The sequence below is a fragment of the Pinus tabuliformis genome, chromosome 2_1 (genome assembly GCF_031772625.1).
Source record: "Pinus tabuliformis cultivar Carrire ecotype Pingquan chromosome 2_1, CPIR1, whole genome shotgun sequence".
In the NCBI taxonomy this organism is placed as follows: domain Eukaryota; kingdom Viridiplantae; phylum Streptophyta; class Pinopsida; order Pinales; family Pinaceae; genus Pinus; species Pinus tabuliformis.
In genome coordinates, this window is record NC_142299.1 from 957918171 (window position 1) to 957928400 (window position 10230).

The window sequence follows — 10230 nt, forward strand, 5'->3', positions numbered from 1 at the left end:
CTATCATAGAATCATGATCATGATCGAATATGGGAGTAAATGGATCAGGACAGCCACGATTAGAAAAATTAATGATTTCATCGACATCCTCATGATCTGATAAATCAAACAAAGGGGTAGATGAGAAGCGTACAAATCCATCCTTTGTGTTTCTAGAAAAGGCAGATGAAACGTCAAGTGGATTTTCAATGAATAACTTATCCTCTCTGTTGTCGGATGATGGACTCACATCCGGTGTGTCCTTCGACTGATAAACAATGGGTGCATCTGTAGATGAAGATACACATGTGAAATCATGGATGGCAGGTTCACCAAAAATGTCAGGAAAGAATGGAGGAGGCTCAAATAGAAGGGAGTCATACTTCGGCGAGTGTTGATGCTCAAGCTCCCAGTCATACTCTTCATGAATGACAGCGCATGTTGGTTCTGCAACACCAACTTTGTCGATGGTTTGATCCTCGTTCACAACAAGTGTAGAGTCCAGAATGGAAGAACATAAGACAGTATCATCCGGAGGATTAGCCGACTATGAAGACGGAGGTTTTGTTACAAAATTCATACGACAAATCAATGGACTCACAACCAAATCTACGTGAAAATTAAGCAAAGTGATGTTGGGAGGATGTGACAGTTGAACAGATGTGTGAGCATGATCTTCCGCACCACTCTGCAGTGGTGGAGTTGTTTGATGAGGGGATGGCGGACAGTCACTTGTGACAGTGACCGTGTTCATCTATGATTGCGTAGCTCCATCACTAAAGAATGTTGAGCGAGGCTTGAGTTCAAACTTCTTCTTGGGATGGTAGATTTCTTAAGAAAGTACTTGAATCAGTCCCAAAGATAGAAAATTTTCATCTGGCTCTTCAAAGCTTGAAACTGCAAATCACGGAGGCGCTACCAAAAATCCATAGGTGATTCGTGCGAAGCCTTCCATTGTTGTAACAGTTTTTGGTCAAGATGTTCTAGATCAAAATGATAAAAAATGTCTTCAATGAGATCAAAGAAGTGCTCAAGTGAGTGCACGTTGTCAACCGGTAGGTTGCACAACCACCGATGTGGAGATTCGCGAAGTGTGTATGCAAGCAACAGACTGGCCTATTCATCAGAACATCCATATTCCTGATGAAGCATGAAAAGGAAGTCATGTAAGAACTCAGACCATGCCACTTTGCATTCACCATCATACGTGTATGTGGATAAGAGATCGAAAAGGTCCCTTGTGATGGTAACAGATTCGGCATGTGAAAAACATCATGGAGGGAGGAGAGTGCAAGACTCCATGATAGATATGCAAAGGTTCAAAACAAGATGAGAGGACAAATCTTGTCATCTGGCTCTCCTTCTAACACCAAAAATGTTGACAGTGTTGGACCCACCAACATGTCAAGGGATCTCCCCGGTAAGAAGTCCCAATTAGACCTCAAATCATTTTGCGTAGGACTCCTAGCAGTGGGTCGTATAGTAATACCTTGACCGCGGTTTTGCGCTGAAGCAAGTAAGATGTCCATGTTGGTAGCAAGGGTGTGACAGCTACAGTAAGTCAAGGAAAGTGCATGAGATGTTTTAACACACTGAGGGTGAGGTGAGTGCGCCCCTTGGAAACATGTAATAGTACGTGGCTTGGAAGGAAACACACGAGCGAAGATGCATCACAAGCTGGAAAGCAAGTTAGCAAGAAATCAAAAGTGATGGTTAAACCAACAACATGTTTCAGAAAGATTCATATATGCTTATACAGAATAGTCCATACATGCATGCGTAAGCAAACAAATACATATATCATTTAGAGTAAACAAGAAAGCTAGAATTAAATACAACATATGCATGAAACGTGTTGGCATTGTTATATTAAGAAGTGTAAGTTCCAGTCATACAATACATCCATGTCCAACCACTAGTTCCGATAGCGGAACATTACAGCCACAAATGCCTGCTCCTCCAAAGAGATATACTAGCTCTACGCAGTGGAGAAGCCAAGGCGCGTTACAATATTGTCCAAGCTTTCTCTAAGATACTCCTATCGAAGCTTGGCTGACAAAAATCCTTTACAATGAGTTATGAGGGACTATTTATAACAAAGGATGGGGTGGCCCTTGACCTTCCCCTTTGTGACATTTCATCTACCCTCATGACTCTTCATCTACTCTATGACTATTACATCCAACTATCGACAATTGAACTTACACTTGACAATACGTTACATTACAATGCACATGTACCCATGTGAGACAAAATGGCTTGAGAAAGCCATGAAAGCCATCACTATGACTCGGACAACTTTTGGAACACTAACTCTTCGACATCCTCACGGTGGTCGACAGTAGCGAACGGATGCCAAGATCGGTAGTCCACGATGGTTTCCGCGTACTCCAAGGTGACATATTTCTGGAACCTGAATCTTGCCTCCATAGCATCTGGGTAAACTACTCGGACTCCTCTTCCCAACTCGTCTGATAGCATGTGCATCATTGTCTTTAGCACGGCTGGACCAGCAACATACTTATGCATGGTGTCTGCATTGATTGATAAGTCTGGGCTGGTGACTATGCGCATCAACTCGTCGAAGTAAAAGTCAAGATCTAATCGGACCTTTGCCTTTGTCTTCGCATGGGTGAGATTCCAAATAGATGTGATCGCATGTGCGCGCACCACAACATCCATACTCTTGAATACATGTTCATGGCAAGCCTGTAGACTAGTGATGAGTTGTATGAGCTCTTCATAGTTCTAGATCTGACTCTGGATGTGTGCCTTAGCTCGACCGCTTTGGGCTTCATCATCTTAGGCAAGTGAAATGGGGATCCCTTGTATCTCATTGTCCATGTTTCCATGTAATACACAGCAGCATGCACATTCGACAAGATACATGCTCTTCTAGCACATCATTGCTACCATCCGTTGAGATGGACGACTACCTTATGCATGGTACCAAACTTGGAATACAACACCCACATGACTGTGTTAAGGGATGCTACTTCATACAGTATTTACTTCTTCAATTTTGCTCAGGCAATGTTGTAACCAATTCTCCTCCTTGCTTGGTCGTCTGCATCTCCTTAGCCATCCGCTCGTTCTCAGCTATCAGAAAGCGATGACTCGATCTAGTGGCTTCGGCAGATGCTCTGGTGGCATCGTCCAATGCTACTAGATGTTTACGCACGTCAGACATGGTCACTTGTTCCTCGTACTACGTAGGATATGTATGATCTTCCGAAGTTGACACTCTGCGAGATTGCACAAATATATGTTGAGACTCATCGAATGAGATGTTGTGCATCTCTCCTTCCAGATGATCTCCAAGGATCCCAATGTCTCGTTGCTCGCTTGGGACTTTCTCGTATTCTGGATGTGGTGAAGTTGGTGGGTCGACCTCTTGGTGGTGAGGCAGGAGGTCGATGTCTTGCTCTAACTCTTGTTGCTCCATATTTGTATCCATCTTTTCAAGTGCTTGATCTATCTCTCGAGTGAAGTCTTGCTCCTGTGATGGTTCACCCTGTCTGCATGATGCCAGCTGTTCTAATGATTCCACTACCTATACGGCTCCAGTTTCATCTGACTGTACAAGTTGCACCACTATTGTACATGATCTTGATGCACTTCCTTCTCCTATCTGCGCAGCTCTTGTTCCTTCCAGAGTTGCTCCTTCAACTCATGAAACTCCTTCTCTATTTCCTCCATTCTCCATTTCTCTATCTGCCTTTGCGCGTTTCTCTTGTCGTATTGTTTCCTCTTTTCCTCTATTACCATAGCTGCTTTCTCCACAAGTGGATCTGCTCAGAACTTGAAGCTTTGCTCTTCCTCCATGCAATCGACAATCTTCATCTTGCCCTTGTCGCACAATGGTATGTTCACCACTGTTGTTGTTGCTGCTTCTCGTGCTCTCTGTGATGCTGCTTCGCTATCCATTCCACGGTGAGGTCAACTGGTTCATTGTGTCTAGAGGAGTTGTAACAATATCTCCATGGGTCCTTCTCTGCCCAATGACATGCCTGGTGGATCCAGTTGAACTTTACTCTCGTGCAATGATCTTTCACAAGACAATGCAGGTCATATGGATTGTAACTTCGGATGTCAAAGGGATACTTCTTCATCTGCTCTACTTCAACATCCCCATGCTTGAAAATCTGTATCTCGTATAACTCAATCTACAACGGAAGAGTGAGCCAAGGTGCCTTCTTCTTCCAGTGCAGCCTAGTTGTCAATCCTACCGAGATGTGATATGCTACTTCCTTAATGACGAGTATGTCCAAGGCAAACTTCGGTAGAACATGCAGAGGCTTCTCCGCATTGTACATCCATATGAAGGTGTCGGACGGTGAGGCATACCAATCAACTATGTCTATCAGTGCCTCCATTGTTGCCTTCGACATGCAAGGTGGATCCTATTCGAATATCATCTTGTAAACCGGGGTGGAAAAATGATCAGACAGTTGTGTGATAACTCCTCAGAAGCTTCATTCAGACAACTTCTTACAATAAGTGTTCACAGCAGTCTCTATCAGTGTCCATGCCCACTTCAATCCTGGGAACTCCTATCAGGCACAGATTTCATCCAAGATGTAGGCGGACATGTAGATTGTTGAGCCCTTGTTACCTGTCCCTTATGCTGATGAGCCAACAAGCCAGACCAGTTGCATGCTTTGCCTTCTCTGGCCAGTTGGTCCAACATGATCACCCAACTATGTGGGAATGTTTCTGTGATTTCTTGGCCATACAGTCAACATGAAAAGATGAATAAGTATTGATATGCCTTCCAGAAAATCTTTGTCTTGTAGATCTAGTTGGGTGTCATCCTGAATTTAACTGGCTCCTTTACCCAGTTCTTCAAAATGTCTCTGGAGTTGGAATCACTGCTAGGTAATATGAAGGGTGTCTCCATGATAATTGCAAGCTCTGACATCTAATACATTTCATCATAATCATGTGCCCTTAAGGTAACAATCTTCGTCCCGCTGACACTGCTCAATGTCATCATCTCAAGATCAGTGTGTGAGACGATCTAATGTATCATGTTCGCACATCTGAACACGGGGTATATGCATGCAATCTGGTACAAGCTAGACTTGTGAATGTTCACATATACTTGGCGGTCTTCGAGGTCTTCCCCAAAAGTGCCTGCAAATGCATCATTGACCTCTTGTCATTTCATCTTGATGTCCTTATCTACAATCAGTTTGGTATCTTCATAGATCGATAGACTTGCAGACACTCGCTCAATTGTTGCTCCAGTTGCACTTCCATCAGTGTCCTTTGATCCTGCTCTCTTGGAGGCCATTGATCCTGAACTGCTAAGAGGCAGACGAACACCTGCTAGATCTAGAGACAAAGTGACATGCATGGCAAGAAATCTGCCAGCGAAAACCAAAGCAAAGTTGAGGAAAGACATGCAACATACCTGGGGATTGACTAGCAAGGATTGCGCAATTTCTTCTAGGAGGCTGGCTGACTGGCTTCCAGAACTGCGCAAAAGGCAATCTGGGCTATCTGGGGAGGTTGGTTAGCTACTGGATTTACGCAATGCGCAATAAACACTGGCCTGTTGGCTTCTGGAATTGTGCAATGCGCAATTTCAGCTGGCAGTGGTTGCAGGCCCAATGACTGCATTGCACAATTTTTTGGGCCAGTAGTCACTGTCCCTCAGAATTTCACAATGAAATACTGGAGGACAGCTCATAGGTAGAAATGTACATTTCCTGAGAGGAAGACAGAGCCTTCCCTCTCAGGATTGTGTAATGTTGTCTTGGTGAGGCAGAGTCCGGGCCAAGGCTGCCTAGACCCGCCGACGGGCAACTGAAAGAAAATGTGATTGTGAATGCATGGCGATACTAAGTGTAAGCAGGAGTAAATGATCGTGCATGCAAACAGTGAATGAAATATTTAGAAAACGGAACAGCATGCATGTGGGTGAAGCGAGTCGTCAAATCGGCAACCGTTCGTGCAAAACAGTTTCATGCATATGACAGTAGTGAGATGCTAACGAAAACTGAAATGGTGCTAGTACAAGCTAGTATGCATGTAAGAAACAACAAGCATTCACAGAAATCAAACAAATATCACTCACACAACCAAACACACAAAAAGCAATAGAAATGTTGCAAAAGACAGGTTAAGACCACTTACCCGTGCATAGCTGAGTTGGATGTGTCGAAGAGTCTTGTGGGATGTCAGAGCTCCAATATCGATGTGAATGAGTAAGCTTTCAAGTGTCAAATAAATAAGTTTGAGACTCATGACGCGCATGCCACAAATCTAGGAAAAAGTGACACTTGGAGGGAAGATTCTATAACAATATTTTCATGTAACCTCTAGCTGCTAAAAATAGCTCCCTAAAATCTAGGGATGATTTTTGCATGTTGCCTTTTGCTATTCCAAGAAAAAGCATCCCATGCATGCAAGTCAAGTTTTCTCAGTCCCAGGTGGAACCAGTCAACCCAACTGCACATACAACAGTCTGCTCAGCTGAGGGGAAAAAATACGCATTTCTGGGAGGGAGATGGGTTGGCTGCCCAGAAGATTTTCACAATTTATGGGCAGAGCAGCTGACTGCAGCCCAGGATTACGCAATTCCTGGGCTGAGCAACCCTGCTGGGAGGAATTGCGCAATTTTCTCAGTGAAGCTTGACTGGTAGATTTGTGCAATTCTGGAGCCCAGCAGGATACCAAACATAATTGCGCAATTTCTGGAGGGAAGGATGGTTTCCCTCCAGAATTGTGCAATTTCTTGAGGGAGTTTCTCAGCCTGCAGCTAGACCAAGTCTAGAGAAACAGCCTATGAGTGGAATGCAACAAGCTCTCATGGATAGGTTTCAATTTTGTAAGAAAATCACTAAAGCTTGTGTACTTGACGAAGCAATACATGTTGTTGTGAAAGGTTGGTAGGGAGGCTCCAAAACGAAGCCAAGGTAAAATTTTGGAGGGTGGTTGTAGCCGCTACAACACTTGTATTAAGATAGTTGAACTATTTCAGTTGTTCTAATACATATGCTTACGAAAATGTTTTGTATAAGTTTTTAACATTGTCTCTTCCTTGTGGGTTATCTCATCGGACACTTGACATAACCATTCTCATAAACTTGTTATAACGACTGTCACACTCGTGTGGACTATTCCGTTGGGCATTGTACGTGTTATCCGTTCAATGTGTGTTTGTGACTGCCACATCTATGTGGACTACTCCACTGGAAGCGGCACATGTCTTGCTATGTTGTGTGTCTCTGACAGATTTGGGACTATTCCCTTTCGACTTGAGACTCAATTCCACCCTCTCCCTCTGCGATGAAATAACCTTGACACAAGTAACACTAAGCACTCACCAGACATGTGAACCTCGTTGTTCGAAGACAAAGCAGACCACTGTCATGTGCTGACAAGCAAGAGTTAAGGAAAACCTTTAAGACAATGGCAACCGGGCCATCATATCGGATGGGACTGCTACACCAAACAATGTGAGGTCTAGTTGGGACTTCATACCAGGGAGATCCCCTAAGTGTTGACGGGTCTATACCATCAATATTTCCTGCACTAGAAGGAGGGTCGGATGACAAGCTAAGTCCTCACAATTTGTTTTGAATCTTCGCACATCTGTCATGGAGTTTGTTATAGTTCACCCTCTCAAATGTTTGTCCAACAGACATATCTTTGATGTCAAGAGGGAGTTTTGGGATAACTTGTCACAAATCACGTATGATGGTGAAGGCGAAGTGGCCTGGCCTGAGCACTTAGACGACTTTCGTGTGCTCATGGAGAATGTGGAAGGTTTTAATGAAACAAAGATTTGTTCATTTCTCGCTACTCACACACACACTTTGTGAAACCCTGGAACGATGGTGCCGCAACCTGCCTCACAACTTCATGCACTCATTTAAGCACTTCAGGGATCTAATCGAATTTGTTTTTCATCATTTTTATCTTGAAGCTATTGACAAATAAATGTTAAAAAAAAGGAAGGCCCTGCATGAATCGCCTATGGATTTTTGGCAGCGCTTCTATCTACTCATGTTTGAAGCTCATAAAAGTCAGATGAAATTCCAATATCTCATGGACATATTTTAATATTTCCTTACCAAATCACTTTGTCCCAAAATGAAGATAAAGTTCAAACCTCGTTCAGCATACTTCAGTGATGGAGCTTTGCAAAAGCAAGCGAACACAGTTTTTGTCACAAGTGATTACCCGCCTCCCCCTCATCAAACAGCTCCACCCTCGTAGAGTGATGTGGGAGAACATGCACACACGTATGTTCAACTGAAACATCCCCCCACCCTCACTAATCTTAATTTTTCCACAGATTTGGTCAAGAATCCCATGGGTTGTCACATGCATTTTCTACCTCAACCTCCGTCTTGGTGTTCTGTTGATCCTCTGGATTGCACTGTCTTGTGTTCTTCTGTTCTAGACTCCACACTTGTTGTGAATGAGAATCAAGCTATTAATGGATTTGATGTTGCAAAACCAACCAGCATTGTCATTTATGAAGTGTATGACCGAGCATCTGGGCATGAACCCTTGGTGAAGGATAACCTCCTTTTTTCTGCACCTCCTCCACTTTTTCCTGACATCTTTGATGATTTTGGTCTCTCTAATTTTCCTTGTGTAAATCCATCCACAGATGCATCTACTTATGATCATTTTCAGAACACACCTAATGTCAATCTGTCATTTGATAGCGGAGAGGAAAAATATTTCATTGAGAATCCACTTGACTTTTCATCTACTTTTTCTGGAAATGCAGAGGGTAAGCATTCTTACTTCCCATCTACCCCTTTGTATGATTCATCAAATCATGAGGATGCCGACAAACATCTTGAATTTTTTATCATGGTTGTTGTGATCTTTGTACTTCTTCATTTGATCAAGATGTTGATTCACTCACCATTAATCTGTCTAAGCCATTAGTCTCTGATGATCTATCTATTGACAAAGTCAAAATCCCGCGAGTTGTTAAGGCACTTCAGCCTGATCTGATGGTTATGTCAGGCCCTCGCTGTCCTGAGGTTAGTTCCACTTCTGATCAGAAAATTTTTGAAACACCCAAGGCTCCTCATCACTCATCTATATGCACTAAAGATCAATCCAACACATATATTTCGCTTCCTCCACTGGAATCACATGATCCCATCACTTATGCATTGGAGGAATCATTCATAGCAAGCACACTTGCAAGGCGTAAGTTGTCTCTTTTTCTCATGTTTTCTTATCTGTCACAGTCAAGAGAATGCATATGCTTATCATTTGTACGCAATGTGTCACAACACCATGGTAAGTCCACAGAGTGTTTTTCTTGTGCTTTCACTCTTTTCTTTTCTGTGGACATGTTTAAACTTGAAGTGTGTTGGTATTCATTATTATATCTTTTATGTTTGCTGGTTCACTTGACTGCACTTTTCACGAACCATTCCTTCACCAACATGGTCCAACCAATGCATCGGTGGCTGCATTAGAAATATCACTTCATGTGAGTATGCCCATGCATTGTTTAGCGTAGGAGTAGGAGTAGTATTTTCTTCTTATTTTGCTTTCCTTTCTGGTTTGCATGTTTATTTTCTTGCTTACTTGGTTTGTTTTGTTTTCTTGCTTTTTTTTCTTACTTGTTTTGCTCTCGCTTTACTTGTTCTTTTTGCTTTGCTTGCTTGTACCCGTAGTCTAGCCTCTCGTGAAACTGTGTTTGGATCTCGAGACAAGCTAGGAAATATAAGAGGACTTGTACAACTATCAACATCTAGTTATCTATTTTCCTCTCTCTTTATGAAGAACTTGTTGTCTTCAGTCGATGATTCCTTGATGGAAAACATTAGTTTCAAAGTGAGTCTTGGTGAAAACACAATGCTTACGCTCTAACTAGTACCACCTACTCTAGTTGGTTATTTGGGGTTAACCCTTGTCAACTCAGTCAAGTAGAGTAATGTGAGGAGGAAAATCTTAAAAAGTATGTCAGAGGTGGACATAACATCCTTCTCTGAAGGAATAACCTCTTCTGATCTCAATAAGTTGATATCCCTCTTTTTTCTTTGTAATAAATAAGTGCCTATGCACAGTCCTTGAAAAAAAAATAAAAAATGTGTAGGTTTTAACCCCGTACAGAAATTACCTGCATACGAATTCTAAAACACAGAAAATAAACAATGCAAGAGCATAACACATAAAACACATATACATAGAGATTTTCCCCTAGATCCCAAAACTGGGACTACCAGCTTGATTTTTCATTATGTTCCTTTCAATGTTACAATA